Source organism: Pelodiscus sinensis, chromosome 3 (genome assembly GCF_052426305.1).
Source record: "Pelodiscus sinensis isolate ZL-2025 chromosome 3, ASM5242630v1, whole genome shotgun sequence".
NCBI lineage: Eukaryota > Metazoa > Chordata > Testudines > Trionychidae > Pelodiscus > Pelodiscus sinensis.
Genome location: NC_143054.1, coordinates 188,785,731 through 188,812,331, shown reverse-complemented (window position 1 = coordinate 188,812,331; position 26,601 = coordinate 188,785,731). Strand labels below are relative to the sequence as shown.

The 26,601-nt window shown below is 41.3% G+C and overlaps 1 protein-coding gene and 1 long non-coding RNA gene across 8 annotated transcripts in view; one reads left to right on the top strand and one right to left on the bottom strand.

The window, feature by feature from the left end:
• LOC112544377 (uncharacterized) overlaps nucleotides 1–10,604 on the bottom strand; it is a 42,478-nt gene extending 31,874 nt beyond the window's left edge. For both annotated transcript variants that reach the window (XR_012903030.2, XR_012903031.2), the window contains exons 1-2: nucleotides 10,474–10,604; nucleotides 7,530–7,608 (exon numbers count right to left, since the gene is read on the bottom strand). This is a non-coding gene — a long non-coding RNA (uncharacterized LOC112544377). The remainder of the gene's footprint in view (nucleotides 1–7,529; nucleotides 7,609–10,473) is intronic.
• Nucleotides 1–26,601, top strand: part of MACROD2 (mono-ADP ribosylhydrolase 2) — a 1,386,515-nt gene that overhangs the window by 1,335,019 nt on the left and 24,895 nt on the right. The window lies entirely within an intron of this gene.

Here is a 26,601-nt window from a genome sequence, read left to right as displayed (position 1 = left end):
GGAAGAAGCAAAACAAATATTTTTACAATGATGGTGTTTGTTGTCTTCTTTTTCATTGCTGGCAAATGGAACAGAAATGTTATCAAAATGAATTAGCCTCTTAAAAGATATTAATTCTCAAAAAAATTCACTGTGTCTTTTGTTTTGTTCAGTTAACTCACTTTTGTATTAAATAGAAAAACATTCAACATTAAATCTAAGAAAATAACTATTTAGAAAGAAAAGGAAATATCCAATTTCTCATTAGGTTTCTCAGAGATTTTTTTTTTCCAAGAAATATTTTGAATGGCATTTAAACACTTATTTACCAGAGTAATAGTACTAAATATATAAAGCTACATAAAATCCTATTGAAAAGCAAATGCTATGAAGTCATTTTTACTTTTCCTAGGTTTACAATATCATTTCATTATGACAGATGTTTTGTACTTAAGACTGTTTAAACCAGGTGTGTTTTTTAATATAAAAAACTGGGTAAATAATAGAATCCATATTTCACTGTGCATTGAAGACCACCAGTCTTTGGTTTTAGCATAAATCTCCAGAGAATCTGCAGTAGCTTATGCAACTGAAACACATACTTGTTTCAGAACATATCAAATGGCAGACAAGTACAAACATGCAGGATGGTTTATAAATTCATCTTAGACAACTTTCCCCTAAAGAAGAAATAGGGATGAATGAAGAAGGACTTACTAGTTAATAACATATCTGAAAATTAGCTTGAATTCATGGCACTATTTTTTTATACATACATACATACTACAAACATGTGTTATATAGGAGTCTATTCTTTCAACAATGAGCATAACTTCTGTTAATGATAACAGGAACTCACATGCATTTTAAAATAGATCGAAAAAGCCATGTTAAATCCTGGTGTAATTCTACTGTGATATAATGGAGTTACATCAGGAAAGAATTTGGTCCAGCACATGTATATTTGTGTGTGTCTTAACATTCAACAAGTGAGAATTCATGTAATTTTTAGTGAATCATGATGATAGAATTAGTTTAGGACAGGGAATGGATTTACATGTATGGGTCCAACTCAGATGTCTCTATAATTATAGATAATGGGAATCTATAACTGCTGCATCATTACATTACCTCCACTTTGCAGTTTTAAATTATTACAGAAGACGTAAAGTATTACCAATTCAGAATTCTATACGCCATCCAATTGGTAGCATCTTACCTTGCACAAATGTAAATGGCCACAGGAGGTTCAAGGCCCTACAGAGCTAACGAATATTAATTCCATAAATTCTATGGGATGCTTTCACAACTATACATTTAGAAGACTCAAAGACTGGGGAATAAATGGAGGAAAGCAAGCAGTGGAGGAGACTGGATAGGTCTCTTGTCTCAAAGGGAGAATGAAAAAAAGTGTTCCCTAAGAGCAGGAGTCAGCAACCTGTGGCTCATGGCTTGTCAGGGTAACCTGCTGGCAGGCCTCAAGACAATTTGTTTACCACGGCCCCCTGCAACTCCCAGTGGCTGTGATTCACTATTCCCAGCCAATGAGAGAGGCGGAAAATTGTGAGGGCTGCATGGACATGCTGGCCACTACTTCCCACAGCTCCCATTGGCTGGGAACGATGAACCATGGCCACTGGGAGATGCCAGGGGCCATGCCTATGGATGCTCATTGTAAACAAACGGTCTCATGGACCGCCAGTGGATTCCCCTCGCAGGCCTCAAGCCAATGTTTGCCAACCCCAGGCCTAAGGGTAATGAAGTTGTGGGAGGAGGTGTGTAAAACCAACTTCTCAGTCATCCCTTCCTCTTTTGACCCGGTTCTTTCTTCTCTCACTGAGGTTACTTGTGATTCTGTTCCCTCCTCCACCTCTGCAATTCTGTCCCAGGCACCTCTCTTTAAAGAGCAAGCATCAGATTCTCCAGTAGCTTATTCCACCTTCCTCACAGCCCCAAACTATAGTGTCCCAAAAGCAGGAAGAGATCAATGGGGACAGAGCTGGCACCATCCAAAGAATGGGCAGTTCTAGCAGAGGAAATGTGTCCAAGGCAAGCTGGAGCATGTGTAACCACCACCAGGTGGATTTGAATCTAGAACCTCTCGAGCTTAGTGTTGTAGCCTCTACAGATTGAGCTATAAAGCCAGATGGCTCTCAGCTTAGGCTGTAGAGCTCCCTTGTTCTTATCTCTCACTGTAAGTGGTCTAAGTGCTACTTCATGGGAGAATGAACCATATTTCAATTACATCCTCACTGCAATTGCATTCTTTCGAGAGAAAAAAAAAAGAGAGAGAGAGAGAGAGAGATTTTTCCGACACTGGTAAACTCTTTCTATGAGGAAGAAGCCTTTTTCTGAAAGAGCTCTTTTGGAAAAAAGCATGTGTGGACAGGGAAGAGGGAGTTCTTTCGAAAGGAGGGAAAAGAGGAAAAAAACACACAGAGGCCCTGGTGGCCATTCCACCCATGGTAATCACAGTTTACATGCGAGATAGCATCCTCACTGAATGGACATTATCTGTTGAAAAAGCAAATGTCTTTTTTGATGCTCTTTGGCAGTGTAGAGACTCTCTTTCGGAAGAAGTTTTTTCAGAAGATATCTTTATCTGCTTTATAGACATAGCGTAGGTGTGCGGGTTATACATGCACTCATTTAGCACATCTCTGGAGCAGGGCGCCTGTGGCAACACAACAGAAACTCAAACAGTCTCTAAACAGTAGAAACCCTAAGCCAGGGAAGCATTGGAAATAGCATGTCCTCACTCAGCTTTTCCTTGGTACAGTAGTGTCCTCTCCTCAGTTCTTTGAACCCAGTTCTTTCTCTTCTTCCTGCCTGTTACTCACACTCTTCCAATAGTTGACTTTGTCACCTCATCTTTTCTTTATACAATTGAACATTCAGTCATACAGAGCTCACCATCTGAAACGGCTTCACTGCCCTTGGCTGACTCTCATCAAATCTTACCTTAACATGAATACCAGATCACAAGATCACCATCAGTACGCCTGTCCCTAGTCTTAGGGAAGATGTCTCTGTTTCATGTTACTGAGAGTAATCTGGCAGCAAGGGCAGGGGGACCAGGGTTTGAGGTGTACCTCTCTGGCTATGTTCGAGTTTTTTCCGGAAAAACAGCCGTTTTTCTGAAAAAACTTCACTTACATCCACATTGCAGTTGCGTTCTTTTGAAAGAAAGCTGAAAGAACAGAGGGGTTTTTCCTGACACAGGTAAACCTCTTTCTATGAGGAAGAAGCCATTTTCTGAAAGAGCTCTTTCGGAAAAAGGCGTGTGTGGACAGGGAAGAGGGAGTTCTTTCAAAAAGAGAGGAAAGAGGAAATAGCACAGGTGTCCTGGTGGCCACTCTGTCCATAGTAATCACAATTTAAACGCCAGATATAGCATCCATGCTGAATAGACACTATTTCGAAAAAGCAGATCACTTTTTCGATGTGTTTTTGGCTTCTCTTTCAGAAGTCTTTTTTTGGAAGATCTCTTCCAGAAAAGCTTCTTCTGAAAGAAGCCTGCAGTCTAGATGTAGCTTCTGTCTCCCTTTACACACACTTCATCCCGCCCCACATCATCCTAAACAGCAATCTTATGAAGCTTTGGGATCAACTCTCTCTTCCAGGGAGTCAGTGAAGTCATCAGAAGTGTTCAACATCTCTCTCTGCAAATACAATTTTTTTAACCTTTCCATTTATTAAAACTGTCAGAACCAACTTACTAAGTCAATTTCTGATGAATCTGGGCCATGCCACCCCTTTCTTCCCATCCTGTCACGCTCACACATGCTACAGAGCCTGCACACAGTCTTGCAACCAGCACCATTTACATATTCTTTATATAGACTATACTCGGCTGCAAAATGTTTTTTGTATGGAAAGCACTAGACAACTATGTAATGCATTATGGGGAGAAGGGGCTTGCCTGTCTTTATTCTGAACAGGATGCTCGTTGCTGTAATTATTCCATAGCTAACACTTTCCAAAAAGAACTCTATGTTCAAACATTCCAGAACTTTTTGAAACTTCTTCTCTTGGGCTCAGAAGTCATCCATCATTTTCAACCCTAAATGCATTGACTTTCAAATGCCTGTCTTAATGCCCAAAGGTAGATCACATAACCACATAATGATTCTTTCAATGGGGTGGCGGCTTTATTCTGAAGTGATGGACCTTGTCTTTACCCTAGTCCTTTTTCCTTTGAGGGTGCGAAAATTTTCCTGTTGTGTTCAATCATTGGTGTGAAATACATAGTTTTTCTAATAATCACATGTCATAAAATGAAGTTCCTGCTGAAGGCACAGGGCTTGCTAGCTGACAAGACGAAACCAAATACATCTTTATTACATTTAGAGGAACTACTCAAAAAAAAAAAAACCACTCAATATCTATTTTACCTGTCAGCTCTTAAGAGGACATGTTTCTATGTCCAGTGGAGTGAAAAAAAAAATGAACACTTTACAAGTTGCACCTGTCTCACCTGCATTTAAAAATATAAAATGTTTTGGATTCTGAGGGGAAAAAGAGAACAGATCTTCCCTCAATACCACGTGACCTGGATCACGTGTAAGATGACAAATCAGTATGGTAGGGCCATGGTTTGAGTGCCTGGAAAGTGTTCACAGGAGGCCCCTCTGGGTTTCCAGTTTATCTGCAAGCTTCTTATTCAATCAAAATAACACAAACCAGCAACGTCTCTGCCCACATTTGCGTGGCGCTATTTGGTAGCCTGTAAATGCCAATCCAAAACCAAACGAGAGCCTACCCAGGACAGAGCATCTATATCAGAGCTTCTTGGCCTGGATTCTAGTCAGCAAATGGTCTCCTCTTCTCTTTTGATTGTCTTAAGCACATCTGTGTTGAGCTGCAACTGACTTCATCAGCTAAGGAAGACTCCCCTAATTAGAACTAACCCAACCCAAATTAAGCTCCTTGTGTGGCCACTGTCTGGCCTGTGAGGCCCCTTAGAATGAGGTATAGCCTGCAAGAAGGCCACTAGAAGGCTCGGGGATTCTTTTACACCAATAGTCCTCAACTTTAGTTAATAAGCCCCCACACACGCCACCTGCCACCTTCTTTGTGTCTGATGGTTCCTGCCTACAAGCCCAACACTGCCTATAAGCCACCCAACACCGAAGGCAGAATGAAGAGCAGCAGCTGCTGGCTGGTGACCAGCTCTGAAGGCAGCAGCATAGAAGTAAGGTGACAACGTGTAAAGTGATGTTTGTTATAGGAATGTAAAAGAGTAGTCGAGTTGACTACTTGCTTCCCCTTCCCCGCCTGCAGCCTCTGTATCAGGTCCCCTCTGAATCAGAGGCAGCAAGGCAGGGGCAGAAGGAACAGGAGCCAGTGTTGGGGGGGAGCCAGCTTAAAAGCTGATTCCCCCAGTGCCACCTGCCCACCCTCGCTGCTTCCTCTATCAGAGGAGGCAGGAGAGGCTGTTGCAAAGCACCCCCCTGTCTGCGGAGGTGTCCCAGTGGGGAACTGGGCCCCGCCCCGTGGACAGAGGCTACTGCTGCAAAACAGCCCCTGTCCATGGCAGTCTTGGCCCACAGCCAGCCCAGGCATCACAAAGAGGGTTTGCTGCCAGAGCAGCCTTTGTTTGCGGTGGCTGGAGCTGGCCCTGGAGAGGGGCTGCTGGATGCGGCACGAGCCAGGACTGAGCGAGCCCAGCTCAGTCTGTGCTCGCACCAGTCCAGGACCGCTGCAGCTCTGCATTTTAAATGTAGAGAGAGCTGCTCAGCTCTTACTACATTTAAAATGCACAGCCGCAGTGGTCCTGGCTCTGTAGGACCTCCCTGTTCTGCAGTTTAAATGTAGTAGGAGCCAGGCTGCCTGCACACCCGGCTCCTACTACATTTAAACTGCAAAATCTCATCGACTAATTGCGTTAATACAAATTGTATTGACTACACAATTAGTCAATGACCCACCTCCTCTTCTTCTTTCACATTGTCATGTTCAACGCTGTATTTCTTCATCAAAGTTGGACGTCCATACTCTTAACCCGCCTCTTAACAGCCTTATTTGTTATCCCTTTTCACAGTCAATTTAGCATTTATTGCCACTTTTCCTTCTGTATTCTGTATAGTGCAGCTCTAACTTGTTCCGGTCTCCTGGGAATGCCTTGCACAAAAGCCCTCACCCATCAAGGCTAACATCTAGAGCTCTTCAGAAAAAATGTAAAAGACATCATTTGTGACTTCCAGCATATTCCCAGACCTCCCGTAGGAGGCACACCCCATAGTTGGAGAACCACTGGTCTACACTGAAACAGTGGTAAGAGGGTATATAGTGAACTTTCCCTTAGAGTCTACATGTGCTAAACTGGTACCTCAGTGATGTTTGTTTATCCTGCACTCTTGGTCTTCCAAGGTCATACCTCTCCATGCTTGTTAAAACTATCTGATCTTCTTGGGTCTGCAGCATTGGGCTGAATATATTCCAAGAAAACCCTTTTGAACAATATTTCTTGTAGTCTGCTTTGGGTTGGTCCTAACATTCTGAGTGAACAGACTGCCCAGCTGCATTTCTACCTTAGGTGCCAGCAGGACAGGAAGTGCACAAGCATGAAAAAATAGTGATTAAAAAATATGCACAATAACCAACTAAAGGATTCCACATTGTTTTACAAGCTGATTTATATAGGAATCACATTATTAATCTTCGAAATGCTGCCCCCGCTGGCATCAAACACCACAATTATATAACAACAATGCTACGTGAATCTCAATATTGGGGTTAACGCCATTGCTTTTGCAAAAATTGCTATGGCATTGTCAATTACCACAAGTAGACAGGGCCTTGTTTTTATGTTTCATCCTAAAGACAGCACCTTCCAACAATGGAGTGTCATTATCTCGTCTGGCAACACTTAATTAATCCTTAAGAGTCTCCTATCCAAATGCTGATCTTTAATCTGGTTTAAATAGCAAAGAATCTGGTAGCATCTTAAAACCTAATAATTTTATTATGGCATAAGCTTTCATGAGTTGCAATTCAATTAATCAGATGCATGAAATGAAAGAAAAAGAAACAGATTTGGGAGAAAGAGATGGGAATGTTACATCAGAGCTAATTCAATTCGAGTGGATGTGGAAAAGAAGGTGAGGCTATCTAAAGTGGAAAATTACTTATTGTAACGAGAGAGCCACTCCCCATCCCTATTCAGGCCCATTCTGATCCTGCCACACTCCTTGTTTTTGCTGAAACAGACTAACATGGCTGTTGTAACCTGTTGTGAAATCTGACTGGATCCCAGCAGAATGTGATTTCATTGCACCAAGCAGAGCTAATGGAAAAAAGATTATCTGCACAGACTCACGTTTCTAAAAATGGAGTTACTGTCATTCTGTTTTTGGCAAGGGTTTGACGTAGAGTACTGCATGTTAAGAGTGTCCCTCCAATCACTACATATTTTCTAGTGAATTGTAAAGGACTGGAAAACACAAAGGCATCTTTACGAGTTCTTAAGAGACTGCAGTACATGAGCGGTTTGCCATATTAAACAAACACCTGGGCATTCATTTAAAACCTAAATGCAGGCTGTTTACCTGTGTTGCCAAAGACAACAGAAGCTCCTCTCTGGCTGGCAGTGTGGTATTCATTTAAACAGAGCTCCATCTGCAGGGCCTTTGAAAACCACAAATAAAAGGAGAGATGAGGAGGTTCAACAATCTAATTCCAATTAAGTGGTCTTCCCTCCCTCATACATTACCTATGGTTTTTAATTAACAGACATTTCTTGAGGAAAGCTGACCCAATTCCCTTTCTTTCAAATCTCTTTTCTCCTCTAAGAGCTGTTGTTTTTGCTGAGTCTCCTAAGCTTGTTTTGCTGGCTTTCACAGGCATTCCAAGCAGTAATGGTCTCATTGACCCAGTAATTAAAGGAATCCTGTACCTTTCCACTCTGGCTAGCTGCCCCCTTTATTCCTCCTCATTGTTCTCTTTGCAACACCACTAGCAGATGGCCAGAGATTTTTCACCCTTTCAAAAGCTTCATGTTTTTCCCATCTCATCAAGCATGTCTCAGCCCTGCTTAATTAGCTTAAGGCTTTTCAGCCCCCATGGGAGATCAGTTAAAGACCTGAGCAATTTCAATAAAGAGCTTGAAAAGCAAATCCTGAAAGGTTAGGCATAGCTGCAAGAAAGCACAATATTATTTGGTGGCACAGACCGTTTGCTCAGACTTCCTTGCTCACTCTTCACCCCGCCTCCTATTTTTAATTTTCAGAATAGTCAAGGAACCTCCTGGGTTTCTGTCTGTGTTTGTGTGTATTTGATAGGTGGCAGTTTTTAACTGAGGATTCTGACCCTCAGGCGAGGTCAGAGTTCAGATGCTTTTAACTGATTTCAATCAAGAGCTGCTGTGTACACCCCCATAGAGTCACTGAAAATCTGCAAACACAATTAGCTAGCCAGGTCTATAAGAAGCTGTTTGGTATTTATTGTTATGATTTGTTATTGAGTTGTTTGAAATTAGCAGTGAGATTTATTTACAGATCAGAGCAGTTGAGATGAAAGCAAAATTAATTAACAGAAAAATAAATTTGCATCCTGCATTGTATTTGACATGGAACAGCCTTTGTTTTTGCATAGTCACATATGTACTTTTATTATTAATCTTAAGTCATGATCATTTTATCTCATTATCTAATTGGGAAAGGGCTTTTTTAAAAAAAAATATATATTTTTTCTCATACCTCGCACTAGGACGCTGCTTAAATGTGTGAAGCACAGATTTTCTGTGGGATGTCAGCTACACCACAGATGCCTTGTGGACATTTGCCATATAAATTGAATTATGCACTTTGTGCTTAGCTTGTGCAAGCAAGCGAGAAGACCCAAGCGTCAGGTGTTGTGTATCAGTAGAATTAAGTACCTCCTAATTTAGCCACTCTAGAGATAAATATTTGGATATAATTAAAATTACTAGATGTAAATACAAAAAAATCATCTTTTAGATTATAGGAAAATGTGGGATTCTCTCAGTGAAAACTTATAGTTGCTCTAAATTTATACTTTTTTTTTTCCAGAAAGATTTGTGTTTCAGGGTTAGAGTTGACAACTTTCTAATTGCTGAAAGCTGGACACTCTAATCCTGCATTGCACTTTACCCCCCATTCCAGCAGCTGGTGAGTTTGACCAACATGTTACTGATTGAGGGCACTTAGAACAGCATGAGTGAGTTCATAGAATCCTAGAACTGAGGGGACCTCAAGAGTTCATCAAGTCCAGTCCCCTGTGTGTGTTCTTTGCCTTTTGGGGAAAAAATTTCTTATACTTGATCCTTTCTACAATAAAGTTTTCCAACAAAAAATCATATAGAGTGTACCTTAAATGTTTCACCCATTCCATAGGCAGGCTTTCTCCACATACCTTGTTAGGGACTTTTTTTTTAAAGAGAAAATTGATTTCACACTCAAATGAAGCAAACCTAATGAGCAGATTCAGTGTGATGTTATACAAGTACATGTTGACCTTTATATAATGCACATCTATTTGCAGGGCTTGTCTATATTAGAAAAGTTGTAGTCTTTTCTAAATTAATGTGAAGTCTGTGCAGTTAAATAGTAGATACCCCATAATGTAGAGACGCTTAATCTCATTTAATCCTAGTTTAGCATGTACTAGTAAATTACTAAACAGATTTAAGTGAGAATTAAACAGGTTTAAGTGCATGTACATGGAGTAAGAAGTACCACCACCCCCAATATTCAAAAACAAACTTTTTAAAATTTTGAATAACTTGGTAAACAGCCCCACCTATTTTCTAGTGGTAGAGATGTAGCCGTGTTAGTCTGGGGTAGCTGAAGCAAAATGCAGGACAATGGAGCACTTTAAAGACTAACAAGATGGTTTATTAGATGATGAGCTTTCATGGGCCAGACCCACAAGTGGGTCTGGCCCATGAAAGCTCATCATCTAATAAACCATCTTGTTAGTCTTTAAAGTGCTCCATTGTCCTGCATTTTGCTCCACCTATTTTCTGTGTGTTATTAGATACCAAATGGTACAGGAATGTCAGGAGGTTTTTATCTTGGGATGAGGGCAAATAAGAAGCTCCACGAGCTTAGAAAAGGAAAGTTTCAGTTATACAAAGAAGAATGTGTTGCTAAAACATAATGTGCCAAGATAATGCCAAACAACCCTGGTAGCATCTGCAATTCTGCAATAAAAGGCAGCCACCGTTTTGCCAAGCTGCTAGCTACCTGGCCCATTTTCCATAGTCCTAATCATCTTGTCTCTGTTTTAGAGTCTCTGAGTTTTGTACAAATAGCACAGCTTCCAACATATTGTGCACAGTAAAATTTGTTTTGTGGTAATTCAGTCTTTCCAGTGTCTAATAGTTCTCGGAAAAGCTGGCAAGTGAGTTTTGACTGTTTTAAGAAAACATTGCATTTTAAATCAAACTTACTTTAAAAATTGTAACTAGAATAAGCATCTCAGAATAATGTTTAACTGGAAATGTATTAATCCAAAGTAGTCTTGCCTTACTTCCCAATGTTGAAGGGGGCAGTAAATGGCCTTGAAAGGTGTTCGGACTGTAGGCAATCTAACTGGCATTAAGGAGTCTTGCAATTATGTGCCGTCCCTAACTCGGAGCTTGTGGCAATGCTGTAGTTTAAGCCCACAGTGATATCTTCTACAGGGCTTTGCTAATAAGATGAAATAATACATTTCCCCCTATGTTACTAAAAAAATACAATCATCATAGCTACTTAAGATTAAATGAGCTAAATAACAACAGACGCTACTCACTTTCAGTGCATAATCAATACTTTTAACAGTATTTTAAAAGTATCTAGTAGGTACTCTAGATAATTTCTCTGACACTGTGATGTCATAAAGCAGTCTCTATTGCTAATATCAGGTAGCATAAGAAAGGCATGGCAACTGTATGTGGCTCACACATTTTCAGATGACAATCTAGCCAGTCACTTCTTAGGAAGGATAAATGGTGATGGGAGTAACTGTACATGATTCGCTCCAGTATCCTAGTGCCACTTCCAGTCAAAGCAAGGGATGTCAACATGTAGCTGACTAAACAATTGATAAGCCTGGTCTCATCGGTTAATCCTGTTGACTACAAACACTCCCCACCCATCTTGCTGCCTCTGTCTGCAGGGAGCTAGGGTCCACCGCAAAGAGGGGCTGCTGCTGTATCAGAGGCAGCAGCGTGAGGTGGCAGAGGGTCCCTGGGAGTGGGGCTAGGAGCACAGTGGCTACTGATCTCAGCCTCAGGGACTATCGAATAGTCGTGCAACTTCTAAAATTTGTTGCAGTTACACAATTATTCAATTAACATCTAACATCCCTAGTCAAAGCACAAACTGGATTTCCCAACCTCTGGGTCAGGTCCCAAATATGGGTCACGATTACATTTCAAAAGGGTCGCCAGGTGTCTCCCCAGGTGGTTCTTAAGGAGCCATTCACACATTTTTTTTTAATTGCCCTGGGTCACCAAGTCTTCCTGAATTGTCAAAATGGCTCCCCATCTGGAAAAGGTTGGGAACCGCTGGATTAGAAGCATAAAACTGCAAAACTGAGGAGAGGAAGAAGAGCAGAAGCTGAGGCCAGGGCTATAATACAAAAGACCCTGTGGTTGCTTCATGTAGTTCTGCACATGGCAGAAGTTTTCTGGGTTTGTTTTGGTAGTGTGTTGGTAGGATTTTACCGTTGCAAGTATGGGAGGATGACCTCAGGAGACTTGTGAGCCTGTAAGAACTTTCTGGTGCCACTCCAGCTGATGACTGATAGACTTGTGCTTCTTAGAGCTGCTAATCGTGGAACTCACAGGAGGAAAGGCAATTCTTGACTCAGTTGCAAGTGGAACACAGGATGTGGTGCAGGAGGTGAATATAGCTGGACTGCTTGGTAATAGTGATCATCATATAATTAAATGTAACATCCCTGTGCTGGGGAAAGACCACAGCCTTCCAACATTTCAGTTCAGAAAGAAGGATTACACAAAAGTGAGGAATTTCGTTAAGCAGAGATTTCAGAGTACAGTGCCAAAAGTGAAATCTTTGCAAGCTTTCTGGAAAATTGTTAAATGTGTACTCCAATTTTTTTTAAAAAGTAGTAAGAGTATGAAAAAAGTGCCACCATGGCTAAACAAAGTAAAAGAAGCCATGAGAAACAAAAAGGAATCCCTTAAAATGTGGAAGGTAAAATCTAGTGAGGTAAATAGGAGCATAAACTCTGTCAAATGAAGTGTAAAAATATACCTAGAAAGGCCAAAAAGGAATTTGAAGAATAGCTAGCCAAAGAATCAAAAATAGCAAATAATAATCATAATTAATAAGAACATCAGGAGCAGGAAGCCTGCAAAGGAACTAGAGGAGCCAATGGACAATCAAGATGCTAAAGGAGCACTCAAGGACGATAAGGTCATTGCAGAGAAACTAAATGAATTATTTCCATCAGTTTCCAGAGCTAAGGATGAGGGAGATTCCCAAACCTGAGCCATTCTTTTTAGTGAGAAATCTGAGAAACTATCAGAGGGAGGTGTCATTAGAGGAGATTTTGGAACAAACTGATAAACAATAGTAAGTCACCAGGACCAGATGGCATTCACCCAAGAATTCTGAAGGAACTCAAATGTGAAATTGCAGAACTGTGTTTTATAACCTATCATTTAAATCTGCACCAAATGGCAGATAGCTAATGGGGGATAGCTAATATGATGCCAGTTTTTTAAAAGGGCTCTAGAGGTGATCCTTACCAGCTGGAAAGTAACTTCAGTACCAGATAGACTGGTTGAAACTATAGTAAAGAACAGAATTGTCATATAGATGAACATAATTTGTTGGGGAAGAGTCAGCATGGTTTTTGTAAATGGAAACAATGCCTCACCAATCTACAAGAATTTTCTGAGGGAGTCAACAAGCATGTGGACAAGGGGGAATCCAGTGGATATGATATACTTAGATTTTGAAAAAACCTTTGACAAAGCCCCTCGCTAAAGACTCTTAAGCAAAGCAAGCTATTGTGGGATAAGAGGGAAGGTTCTCTTATGGATTGGTAACTAATTAAAATATAGGAAACAAAGAATAGGAATAATTAGTCAGTTTTCATAGCAGAGAAAGATAAATAGTGATGTCCCCAGAGGTTTGTACTGGAACCAGTCCTATTCAACATATTCATAAAGGATCTGGGAAAGGGGTGAACAGTGAGGTGGCAAAATTTTCAGATGATACAGAATAAATGAAGATAGTTAAGTCCTAGGTAGACTACAACTTGCTTCAAAAGAATCTCACAAAACTGGTTGGACAGTAAAATGGCAGATGAAATTCAGTGCTGATAAATGCATTTATCATAATCCCAACTATATGTATAAAATGAAGGAGTCTAAAGAGATCTTAGAGTCATTGTGAATAAATCCCTGAAAACATCCACTCGATGTGCAGCAAGAGTCAAAAAGAAGCGATCAGAATGTTGGGAATCATTAAAAAAGAGATAGATAATAAGACAGAAAATGTATTGCCTCTGAATAAATCCATGGTATATCCACATCTTGAATATTGCATCCAGATGTGTTCGTCTCATCTCAAATAAGATATATTGGAATTGGAAAAGGTTCTGCAAACGGCAATAAAAATGATTTGGGGTATAGAATGACTGTTATAAGAGGAGAGATTAATAAGACTGGCATTTTTTAACCTGGAAAAAAGACAGTTAAAGAGGGATATGATAGAGGCCTATAAAATCATGAATGATGTGGAGAAAGTAATTAAGAAAGTTATTTACTCCTTCTCATAATACAGGAATTTGTGATCACCGAATGAAAATAATAGTCAGCAGATTTAAAACAAACAAAATGAAGTGTTTTTCACACAACACACAGTCAATCTGCGGAACTCCTTGCCAGTAATATTCCCTGTAAACGGCACTTGGGCAGTCACTCAGGAGAGATTCAGGTTCTGCTAAGCAATTTAGCAAAGCATGCACAGCCAGCAGTCGCCGGCAGCATGTATTTCTACTGGTGGTGTGCATCTGCACATGCCTTGGTGCACATAAACAAAATTTATGCTGCACACGGGGGAAAAATAAAGAGAACATTGCTTGCCAGAAGATATTGCGAAGATCAAGATTTTACCAAGATTCAGAAAGGAACTAGATAACTTTATGGAAGATGGAATCATAGGTCTGGAATGGACCTTGAGAGATCATCTAGCTCAGTCCCCTGCATTCATGGCAGGACTAAGTATTATGTAGACTATTCCTGACAGGTGTTTGTCCATCAATGTCTATTAGCCAGGATCAGCAGGGATGGTGTCTCTAGTCTCTTTGCCCAAGGCTGAGGATGGAGGACAGAGAGGGATTACTTGATGATTAGCTGTTTAGTTCATTCCTCAGGGGCACATGGCATTGGCCACTGTTGGAAACAGAATACTGGGCTACATGGACCTTTGGTCGAGACAGACTGATGAATATAGGGACTTTCCACCAAGATGGATAAGGCAGCGGGTATTCCTTTTGTGGCTAAGTGTTTCAACAAGTATGAGGGTGTAGGCCAGTGGTCACCAACCACTAGATTGAGATCTACTGGTCGATCTTAGAGCCTTTGACAGGTGATCATCCCAGGTTTGGCTGGGAGGTTATCAAGTGCTGGCGCTTCATCTGGCCCTCTCTGCACTACCATGCTGCTTCTACCTTGAAGCTTCCTCCCTTCCCCCCGCCCCTTCCCCACTCCTGGGAGCCTCTTGCTTGCTGTGCAGGGCACAGGAAGAAGAGGAAGGGGTGCTGATGTCAGAGTGCCCCTTTCCTCACCCTTTACCCCATCTGCACAGAGTCGGGGAGGGCGGAGGGATGGAGAGAGTTTGCTGGCTGCTTTTGGGAGTGGTGCAGGGACAGAGTAGGGTTAAGCCTGCCTTAGTCCCTTACACCACCACCCAGAAGCCACCAGTGGTATGCAGTTCCCTGCTGGAGCCCGCATTCTGAACCCCAGGCCCAGTCCTGAACCCCTCCTGCACCCCAAACCCTGCCCTAGCCTTGAGACCCCCTGCACCCAAACTCCATCCCGCACCCTGACCCCCCTCCTGGACGTCAACTCCCTGCCCCAGGACTCAGAAACCCTCCCACACTCCAAATCCTGTAGGACAGCCTTTCTCCTGGCTTACTATTGCTACTCCAACTTGTATTGTGTTGAGTAACTGAGCTTGTTTACATAGAACTGACTGGAGGATGACAGTCCCATTTCACGCCAATGTTCAAGATTTCTAATTTTGTTTTCGATCCACAAAAACTGGAATAAACATGAAACTTGTTCACTTACTGCCTGTGTGAGGCACTCTACAGCTTGAAGGACACAGTATTGTCCTGCTGTGTAGTGGGCCCAGTGGCTCTACCTGATTCAAAGGACAGGTTGTTGGGTTTTTTTAAATCGCAGGTCACTCTGAATCAAGCAGTACATGGTCTTGAACCTGGCTCTCCTACATCGCTACCCTAATCTGCTAAACACAGTCTCTTTGTTTTATGTGCCTAGGCCCAAAACTCTTTCCAATACATCTCCACAAGACATGCCAACTTCAACAAAACAGCAGAGATATATTTCAGAGGTTTCTCCTTGCAGGACACTATTTAAGTGTTTCCACTGGTCTCATTAGCAAAATCTATTTGCCCATTCTCAGCACTCTTGAAAGGAGTGTTTGGAGAAAAAAATTATTTCTTAAACGCAGTATTCTAATCATTTTTGTTTCATGTCCAAAACCCAGTGCACGTGATCAAAACAACAGCTCTCCAAGGGCAGGACTTTGATGCTGAAAGGCACAAAATCTTGTTACACAGACTCACTTTGGCAATTGCAGCACTCATATCTGTGATACCTAGAGTCATCCGGGGCTGAAGAAGACTCATTAGTTCAGAATTAGTAAATTTTCAATTAAACAGAAGTAAAATGAACTGATACTTGAGGTTTGTTGTAACAAGCACATCACAAGGGAGGAGATCTGTTATTTTTCCCCAAGCTGCTTAAACTAGCTTTAAGTTTGATCTATTTGTGTTTTCACCATTATAGTTTCCATTGTTTAGTAATTGTTACTATACTAAATAGTTTCCTGGATAATGAATTGCAAGTATTTTGAACAGATGAAGGAATATGAACACTGTGCTTGTAAAAGGCTTGGTGGTGTTTTTCCAGATTCTTGTATTACTATTGTTGTTATTTGTATTACCATAGTGCCTGTGAGCCTCAGTCATGGGCCAGGATGCCCTGGTGCTAGATGCTGTACAAACACAACAAAAACAGTCCCTTGTCCAAAGAGCTTACAATCCAAGCATAATAGTTTATCAAACCATTTACAGCTTCCTCCTCAGGGCCTTTCAATAGGTCTGCCACTTTCCTACAAACCTAGACTCTCTGACCCACAAATTCTCTCCTGACCCCTAAATCTTTACATAGTATAGCACTTAGATCTTGCAGACGGGCCTTACAGAAATGCCTTAACCAGTTGTCGTTCAGTTGTGTGCATTGTTTCTAGAGCTGCTCGGCAATTCTCCCTACTCACCCCAAGAAAAATGTTTTTCTTGTAAACATTAGGAATTTCTGCATTGAAAAATACCTACAAGTTTTCAGTCAAAATTGTTAAAATAAATTTTAAAAAAATCACTGAAACGAACAGCTCACTTCTTTTGAAAAAGCTTTACAGGAAAATGTTTGAGCAGCTCCAGCTGTTCCTTTCTAGTCATTCCCCCTCTGAGTAAGCTGTTTCTTCTATCTTTGAAGGGAGTGTGGCAGGTGCTAGTAATAGTGTCAGCATCTATGCAAAGGGCTGGCCATTGACGAGGTGAGCTCTGGACCTCTGCATTGCCACAGTTTATGGGAGAATCTATTGCATGGGCATTGGAGGGGAAGCAGCCAGGAACTTTGAGAGGGTTGCTGGGAGCTGCAGCCATGCTGAGCTTTTGAAAGATGAGACTGCTTTCCAAGTCTGGGAAAGAGGAGGCTCCGGTTTGAGACACATACAAAGCTTGGCTCCAGTTGTAATATTTCCTGAATTGTCACGCTGTTGCCAAACCATAAATCGAATGCACATTCTAATTTAGAAACTGATGCAAACTTTGGTCCTGGAAAATCACCCTTTCTGCGGCACTCTCACAATACATCTCTGGGCAGAGATTATCATGAAAGCATCGGCAGTAGCCAACATTACCAGATGGGGTATCAGCAGTTACCATAGGTTGAGAAGGAGCAAGATGCTCTGTGTTTTAGGCTACATCTACACTGGAAAGGTTTGGTGACAAAACAGCTATGAACATGCAAAAGTTGGCAAAGTGAAAACGGGTCAAAGCGGTTTTTCTGCCTCCCGTTGTTGACGTTTCATGGCCACATTGCTAGTTCCCCTGTCAACCGATAGTGAAAAGCAATGGGGGTTAGCATCCCACAATGCAGTGTTGTGGGAAGCCACAGCTGATCCCTGCACTTCTTGGGATTCTTTCCGAGTTCTCCCACAGCCTTCTCAGCTGCTGGGAGTGGCCTCATGAGTAGTTCCGTGAGCTCTCCACGCTGTGGAAGGTCAAAGCAGCACAGCAATCTCTCCAGCCCTCTCCCTGCAGCAGCAGTCTGAAATGCTTCTGTTCTGCCCTGCTAGAAATACAGCACCAGGCAATGATTTGCTCTTGGTTCCCCATGGAGCAGCACCACGGTTGTCAGATATTTCCTGGAGCTTTGAAAGGGGAGGGGCACATGACTGTAGGGCAGCAGAGATCACAAAATACTGAGCAAAGCTAACAGAGCAGGCATTGTGGGACACTGGCAGAAGCCAGTTCTGTTGACAAAACAAACAGCAGAGTCCACCATCGCTCATTACCGACAATAAATAAAAGGGAAAAGACAAAAGTATCTGGCAGGGCTGGAAGTTTTTTGTTGCCAAAACTGAGTGTTTTTTCTGACAAACGTCACATTTTAGTGTTAACACTCTCACTGTTTTGTACCAAAAGGCAGGTTTTGGCAACAAAATGTGCCAGTGTAGACAAGGCCTTAGTAACTAGATGAGGGCTCAGGAGATATCAATTCAGTTTTTTTTTTTTTGCTCCCATGGTTTTCCCAAGTGATGAGACCTTAGCAGTTCCTATTAATAGCAGTGGGTTCTTATCATTTAACAAATCCATAGTTAGGTGCCTAAGAGGGAGCAGAGCACTTTAAGCAACTAAATTAGGTGAAGTATTATTTTCAAATAGGAATTGCAAGCTAAATAAGAAAGCAATGCTTTATGTATCTTTTCTATTTAAATTGTACCTTCATGTAGGGACTTCCTCGTACTCTGTATAAATACAGTACCCTGAAGGTTGTGCCATAATACAAACATAAGGATACTTAAGAATAAGTTTATCTGCGCTAACAGCTAGCAAATACTGACTTTTAACAGCATTCCGAGTATACAGCCGTTTTTGCACGAAACAGCTGTTTTTGCACAAAAACTTGTGAGCATCCACACTAAAAGCCCATTTTTGTGCAAGAAAAAGTACAGTAAAGCATAAGAACACAGGGTTTTGTGTGCAAGAGTTATTCTTCTCCCACAAGGAATAAGCCTTTTTGTGCAAGAGCTGTTGCGCAAAAAGGCATGTGTGGATGGGCAACGGGTTTCTTGCGCAAGAAACCCCTATGGCTAAAATGGCCATCAGAGCTTTCTTGCACAAAGAGCATCCACTCTGCCATGGATACTCCTACGCAAAAGCACATGGCAGTGTGGATACACTCTAGAGCAAGAACTTTTTACGCAAGAACTCTTGTGCAAGAAGCCTGCAATGTAGACCTAGCGCAATGTATCTAGTTATTGGCGGGAAGTTCATTGTTCAGTTTCTTTATGCCATTTGTAGTTTTTATTAAAAGCAGCGTAGCACAGTAAAATGGAAACTGTAAACTGTAAACAACATCACAAATTGCGTAGAATTTTAAACTTATAAAAGCAATCAAAAACAAAACCCAAAACTAATAAAGCTTAACTGTAAGGCTGAAACTAAAATCCACTATTGTCAGAGCTGTGCATATAGAAAGAACGGTCTGAGGATGGTGTCTTGATTCAAAGTGACATCACTCCTGCTCTTGAGTCTGTCCGTGGCTGAGTCTGTCCGTGTTATCTGTGACCCTGGGAAAGTATCTGCCAAATCTACAGTCACTTTCACCAAGAGCTTAGAAATTTTTGCAGTCTTTGCAAAACTGTTGGGCTACATCTACACTGGCCACAATCCACAAATATGAGAGAGGCTCTATGGAAGAGCCAAAAACTACTGCATTTGGCTTTGTAGTTCTCTGCTTAAAAATTACGTGTGACATTTCGAAGTGTCATACAAACCTCGCAGCCTTATGCCAGCTCATCCTCATCAGGACTGGGACCTCTTCTGGTCCAGAATCTTGTCAACCTATTAATACTTCAGACCAGCCCGTGATTTCAGGAAATGTTTTGAATTTTATTTGGCAAAAATTGCAGTCCTCTTGCTGAGCCCAAGAGTCTGACAGCTTCCATGATGGGGACTCTGGTTTTATTGATCGACCGGTCTTCAACATCTCCTGGGATGGGAAAGGAAGGGGAGGCTCTAGGTTTGGGGTAGGGATGTCAGAATACAGTGTTTGCACAGAGAAGTATTGTTCATTTGCTTTAGTAAGTCTAAAATAAGCCTGTCTTCACTGGGCATGTTGGGCACATTTCTGGCTATGTTGGCAGTACCGCAGCGTAAATATGAAAGCACGGTCACTTGAGCTAAGAGGTTCAAACCTATATTTAAGTTCCCATATAAGTGTCCACATATTTAATGTGCAAGCATCCAGCAGCTCTCTTTGGGTATGTCTACATTGCAGAGGAAGATAGAAGATGCTGCTGTCAATCTTCTAGCGTTCAAATTAGTGGCCTACTTAAGACAGCTAATTTGAAATGAGAGGGGCACTCCGGTCAATGCCGATAACCCTGCTTTCACGAGGATTGTTCTTCCTTCGACTTCCTGCAGTGTAGACAGTGCCAAAAGCCGAATTAAGCTACTTGAACTTCAGCTATGCAATTGACATAGCTAAGGTTGTGTATCTTAATTCAAATTTGTCTTGTAGTGTAGACATACCCTTTGAAGCCAGACTCTTTGAAGTCAAGGGAGACTGCTAGGTGCTCAGCACTTTTGAAAACTCAGAGACACCAAAAAGTAAATTTCAGATCCTAACTATAGGCTTGTGTTTTTCAAAAGCTTGACCTTGGTCTGCTGGCATCTGGAAATCTCTGTGTGATAAAGTAATCTTTCATGGGAAGAAGGGACATGCTCACCAATGGAGAAAGGAAGCATCTTCATCTATTTTTATTCTATTTTAAGAGTTACATAAAGACAGAACTGCAGGTTTCATTTTTTGAGATCGTGTTTTCTAAGGTTTGTATTCTTGGCCTCCAATTTCTTTTGTGGTGCCCCTGAAATGTTACCTGCATTGAGGAATCTGTAACAATTCAGGGGAAAGGCAAGAGAGTTCGACAGAAGTTCTACTTTAGTTTAACAGCAGGAAGCTTGGCTGCTCTTCACTGAACTTCATTTTGTAAAATAGCAATGATCAGGCCTAGTCAGACAAATCTAGGCTTTGTAACAGCCACTTCTGTTTTAAATGTAACTTTCGATGGGCCCTGTGCCAATATTCCTCATTATCTGAATTCTAGAATGAGCCCTTCTCTCCCTTGTTCTACAATGTCACCAGACAATCCATGAACCACAGAAAGTTCATCATTAGCAAAGAACCTCTGTGGCCATCTGGAACAAACACCTGCTGCAGTTTTATGTGGCTGAGAACAAAGCAACCAAATCCCAGTGAGATCTTCCTACCTAGAAGGGCTGAAGCCCAGTATTATCATCCCCCCATAAATCCAACAGGAATTCTAGTGAGTGGAGGCAAACTTTCCAGAGGCACTGGGAGATAAGCCCTCATGGAGACCGGTTTCTGGGCCAGTGAAACTGACCTGTGGCACCCGCTGGGGCTGTTTCCTCCAGCTGCAGCATGCTGGGTTTTTGCTTCTCTATAGCCCATCAGACTTGCTTCTGGTTTTTTGAAGAGAGGTATGTAGTGGTTTGTACCTGATCTTCCACAAGCAAGCAGGCCTTTTGGTCCCAAAGGAAATTTGCCTCCTGCCTTCCAGTTTACTTGCAAGAAATCCCTCCTGTTTCAATTCCTTTCCTACCCTCCTCCTACTGAATATCTTTCTGTCACTGCACAGCTACAAAAATATGTCTCCTCAGTCCCCACTGCTGATAGCAAATAGCAGGAAGGCACAGCAGCAAGTGACATAGATTTTGGTTTGGAGTCTAGAGGAAGGCAAGAAACTAGGGCAGGAGGGGGAGAGTCCCCAAAAAAGTAACATTTAATAGAAAAGAAAAAAAGTAAAAGTTTAGACCAGGATAGGTCAGTAGTTTAGCCTGGCCTCATTGTTCTACAAAGCTAAGGTCAGTGGGGGAAAAACCTTCAGCTATTTGAAATAAAAGATGATTATCATTACATGAACTTCTTGCCTATAGTGTGAATAATTAGAATTTCCCCTATAGGGTGTAACATTCCCTAGATACTAATACTTGTACTCATTACAGCCCAGAAATTACAAACCAAAGGACAAAGTCTGAAAAATTCTTCAGGAGAAAAGTAACCTGCCATTGTGTCTTTATGTAACTCTTACTGAGAGCTGATATAAAAGGAAGGAAAATCAAAGAATAACAGTGGCACAGCACATTTATTTCAAACCCTGCCATGCATATTAGTTTAACTTCCCATTGTGAGGCAGAAAGAACATTTACAATTTTAGCAAACATTGCAGAACAGCTCTTTTCAAGAAAAGAAGCAGGCATGTGACTTTTTTATACCGAATCTTGCTTTTCCCTGTCTTGCCATTTTGGATTTCCAGCAGCTTCACCAAGGGCAAAATTTTCGTCTCTTTTCTCATCAGCACTATCAGTCTCGAATTTTGCCCTAATATCGTATCCTTTGAGTGTAGCAAATAAACGTTACCAGCTTGCCTACTTTATGAACGTGATCTCCAGCCTTCCCTGGAAATACCAACCAAAGCTATTTGTTATGTGATTATTTAATTCAGAACTTATAAATTCTTAGGCACTGCTTCTGCAAATATTTCAACAAGAGTGTAACTTAACTTGTGGGTGGTTCCCACTAAAGTCTTCTTTTGTGTTATGCTTTACAATAGTATGAATCCACACTTTATACTTCCAATAGAGAAGGGGATGTACATACTTTTAATTTCAGTTTCACTGCCCTGAGTAAAGGGTGGTACATAAAGTGGACTATTCCAGGAATAACTCCAGAATTCATTATATTTTAAAGACAACCCTTAGAGAGACAATTTATCTCAGCCCTCAGCTTCCTGTGCTCTGGGTCGGTGAAAGACTGTAGTCGTTTGTTGCTGGTATAACACCATCTGTATAGGTTTAACGTTGCTGGTCAGCACATTTAGGAGGTTGAAGCCAACACTCCTTAATTTCTAATCCTTTCCTCACCCATCTGCTCCACAGCAGAGTGGGACAGTGGTTATAGAGGCATTCTTCCACTCTTTCTCTCCCGGAGCCTACATTTAGTCCACAATCTACACATCACAATCTGCCCATCTTGTGTGCAACTGCAAGTGGCATAGAGAAAAATTAGGTGTATGCTGTTTGATCCATTTCTTGCACTGAATTTAGTATTAAATATAATACAATAATACTCTGGTTGGAAAGATAAGCGTGAAGAAGTAAACATTTAGCTTTATAAGTTTCTTCTGAATTTTTCTGCCTGGGTCATAAATCCTTGACAATAGGAGTTGAAGAGAAAAGTTCTGACCTGCTCTTAAGTTTAATGGTGGTTGGTATTGCACACAGCTTATGTGTTGGCCTGGAGCCCTTAATTAGAGCAGAACACACAATGTCAGGTATTTATCGCTATTCTTGAACTTCAATATTGATTTTTGAGAGAAATCTTAATCAGTTTGGTTGGCTCAGAAGTTTGTTTCTCAAATCATTAAGCTACCGATAGAAGTTAGAATCTGCCGCTTTACGCATAGGATGCTCTAACGGCAGGTGTGCGTGCTTCCCATCTTCCTCTGAGGCTAACTAGTATTTGTTCAGTCACTGCTCTGTTGAAAGAAACCAAACTCTGACCAGATTTACTGGAGCAGAAATCAGTTGGCAAAATATCATGTCTGTGAAAGCAGCACAAATGTCCAGAAGCCACAATTCAGAGACTGTTTTTTCCTGTATAGTTCCTTAAAGGAGAAGAAAGAAATTCCTTCATTTGCTTCATCTTTTATTATTGAGAAATTTTACATATTTCATGATAGAAAAAATAAATCACAACATTTTATTTATAAAGCATTCCAGGACTGCCCTTGAACATGAATATTTTTTAAATCTATCCCATATACTATATGGGCATGGCTCTACATTAGACAATATAATAATCTGAATAGCCCTAGTCGTGTAGTAAGATGTGCGAATGTGGATTTTTGCTCCTGAAAAGCTCCAACTGCAATATCAGGATCATAACAGCACAAATCTAGTGTGCCAATTTAGAACAGATCTGTGGTTACCAACTGCTGTGCTTCAATTAATGAAGCTAAAGAAGAATTTGAAGATGTGGAGTTGATTAGGGTGCGGGAGAGTCCGCTTCTAAAATGGTGTTGAACGTTCACTGATCTTTTTTTGAACTAAATATCATTGCACATATGGAGTTCTTGACACTCTGTAGAATAGTCACTGCTCCTTTTAAAGCAAGAAAATGTCACACCCTGCCCACGCTGGCTGTGGAAACCGAGCATAGTTACAGACTCCAAAGAGAGTGCTTATACTGCACTTGACTAGTCATGGGGATGGAAGCAGCCTTGCTATAAACACACATTCACAGAAACCCTGTCACCTAGTAATATCAAGTTTAAATACAAAGACATTTCAACCCAGTGTTTCCTATATTCTGGTTCTGATTACTCAGGTTCTTATTAAGGTTTCTCTATTTGACTTTCACATGCTGTCTTCTATATCCTTGTATTTTAAAAAAGAGTGTAAAATGACAGTGTACTTGAAAGGTCACATATATTTATAGCTCTTTATATTCTACCTTGAGCTTCTTCTGCTTCCTGGATTACCTTATTTTATTCTCCTTGAATTTGCAAAGCTTAGCCTTGGTATTTCTGTAATGTGGATAAACAATAATTATGTTTCTCATTACAGCACATAAATTATTAATTTCTGGTCTATCCTCCCTCTTAAACTATATACCATCCTTATTTACCTTCCTCCTTTTGCTGCTTTCTCTGCCACTTTTAAGCTAATTATATCCAGCTGTAATTCCCTTAACAAGGTATCCATCTGGTTGTTTTCCAATACTGTTATTGACTCAGCCATAATCTCTCACTGAAAGCAGTGACCCCAGAAATGTAGTCTTGCAGTCCTAATGCCAAGACGCCCTGCCTGTTCTGTCGATTCATTCAGGCACAGTCTACTAATATGTGGGGGAGGGATAGCTTAGTGGTTTGAGCACTGGCCTGCTAAACCCAGCATTATGAGCTCAATCCTTGAGGAGGCCATTTAGGGATCTGGGGTAAATCTGTCAGGAATGGTACTTGGTCCTGCTGTGAAGGTAGGGGTCTGGACTTGATGACTTCTTAAGGTCCCTTCCAGCTCTATGAGATAGGTATCTCTATATGTTATAAAAGATAGCCATGTGCATAGTTTCTCCTGTGTGCCTCTGTATAAGTAGTGGTAGATGGATTTCAAAAGATTTGCTGTGATTTGCTTATTGAAATATTAGCATCTGATTAAAATGTGGCACGTGGCCAGAAAGGGTTTACCAGTTCACAGCTCAATGATCCAGTATGGACTTTTATAGACTTGTTGGGAAGATGGGTAAACGGTAGGTGGTCTGTTACAGTAGGGTAGAACAGAGCTCTGAAATGCAGACTTGCATTGTTAGAGCACTGGAATGGTGGGTGTTTGCTCAGGTCTTATGACTACTAGAAGCAGAGTACAGTCACTGGCCTGCCATGTGCTATGGGGAGGTAGGAAACTGGGTCAGAACCACCTTTGCCTCCCTCTAGATGAGGCAGCATCAAAGATGATAAGCACCAACTTGGAATGTGGAACGAGATCCTAATTCGAACTACCTACTCCGTGCCACGTGTAACTGCGTGTAGCCGCGGGCACGGAGTTCGGACTAAGGGGGATTTAAAAACGGGAACATGCAAATGAAGCCCAGGATATTTAAATCCCGGGCTTCATTTGCAACTTTGAATGCCTACATTAGCCTCCCTAGTTCGAACTAGGGGGCTAGTATAGACATACCCTCAGAGGCTTCAGAAAGAATGAACAAAACCGGCCAATTGTCAAGTGATTCATCTCCTGTAGTCCAGTCCAAGCTTCTGATAGTCAGATGGTTAGCGACACTGGGAGCATGGGGTTCCGTCACTGACCATCTTAGCTAATAGCCGTTGGTGAACCTATCCTCCTTGAACTTATTTCATTCTTTTTTAACTCAATTATACGTTTAGCCTTCACAATATCCTCTGGCAATGAGTTCCATAGGTCCAGTGTACATTGTGTGAAGTGCTTCCTTATGTTTGTCTTAAACCTTTTGACTATTAATTTAATTGGGTGAGCTCTGGTTCTTTTGTTATGTGAAAGGGCAAATACATTTGCCTACTCACTTTTTCCACACCCATTCATGATTTTATATTCCTCCATCATATTGCCCTTTCATCATCACCTTTTTTTTCCCCCTAAGTTGAACAGTCCCATTTTTTTAAATCTTTCCTGGCCTGGAAACTGTTTCACACTCCTTATAATTTCTGTTGCCCTTCCCTGTCCCATTTCCAGTTCTGATACATCTTTTTTGTGATGGGAAAAGCAGAACTGCCTGCAGTCTTCAAGATGTTGGCATACCCTAGAGAGGAAGAGAAAAAATACACAGTTGCATTATCATCTTGGTGTGTTCCCATCCCAAACAACACATGATACGTTTTGGGAAAAAATGTCCTGTGTTCCATTCATTGAGGTACTGGTGGTTTCTCATTTTTATGACAAAATAGGAAAATATAGTTTGGGAAGAAGAACAGACTTGTTTAGTCTGAAAAGGATCATATCCCTAGTTAGTGTAACATGGTGCCATTTCATTGGTTTTTAGGTTTGGGATCTGGCCCAAATATTTTGAATATCTAGCAAAAGGTCAAAAGCATCAAGAAAAATTAGGAAAAGGAGGAATTCATAGATTCCAAGGCTCTAGGGGCCCACCAGTAAGATCATCTAGTCTGAAGTCCTGCATAACACAAGCCATAGAACTTCCCCAAAATAATTTCTAGACCGTATCTTTTGATTTTAAAATAGCCAGTGATAGAGAATCCACCACAATTCTTAGCTGCTGTGGTGAGGGAGGGCTGGGGTAGTCCTCTCTTCCTGGGGCAGCCTGCAAACTGAACGCCTCATCTCCATCCCCACCCCTGAATAATGATGTAAATGAATAAAAACAAAACTTATTTGCATTAAGGACCCAAGCAACACTGGGTAAATCTGGTAGTGCCAAATACAAAACTAAAATTATCTCTCTGTTCCGACTTGAGATTCTGCTGTTTATGCATTACCCCTCATGGCCCTTAAATCTTTTTCAAAGTCACTGCTTGCCAAGATAGGCTG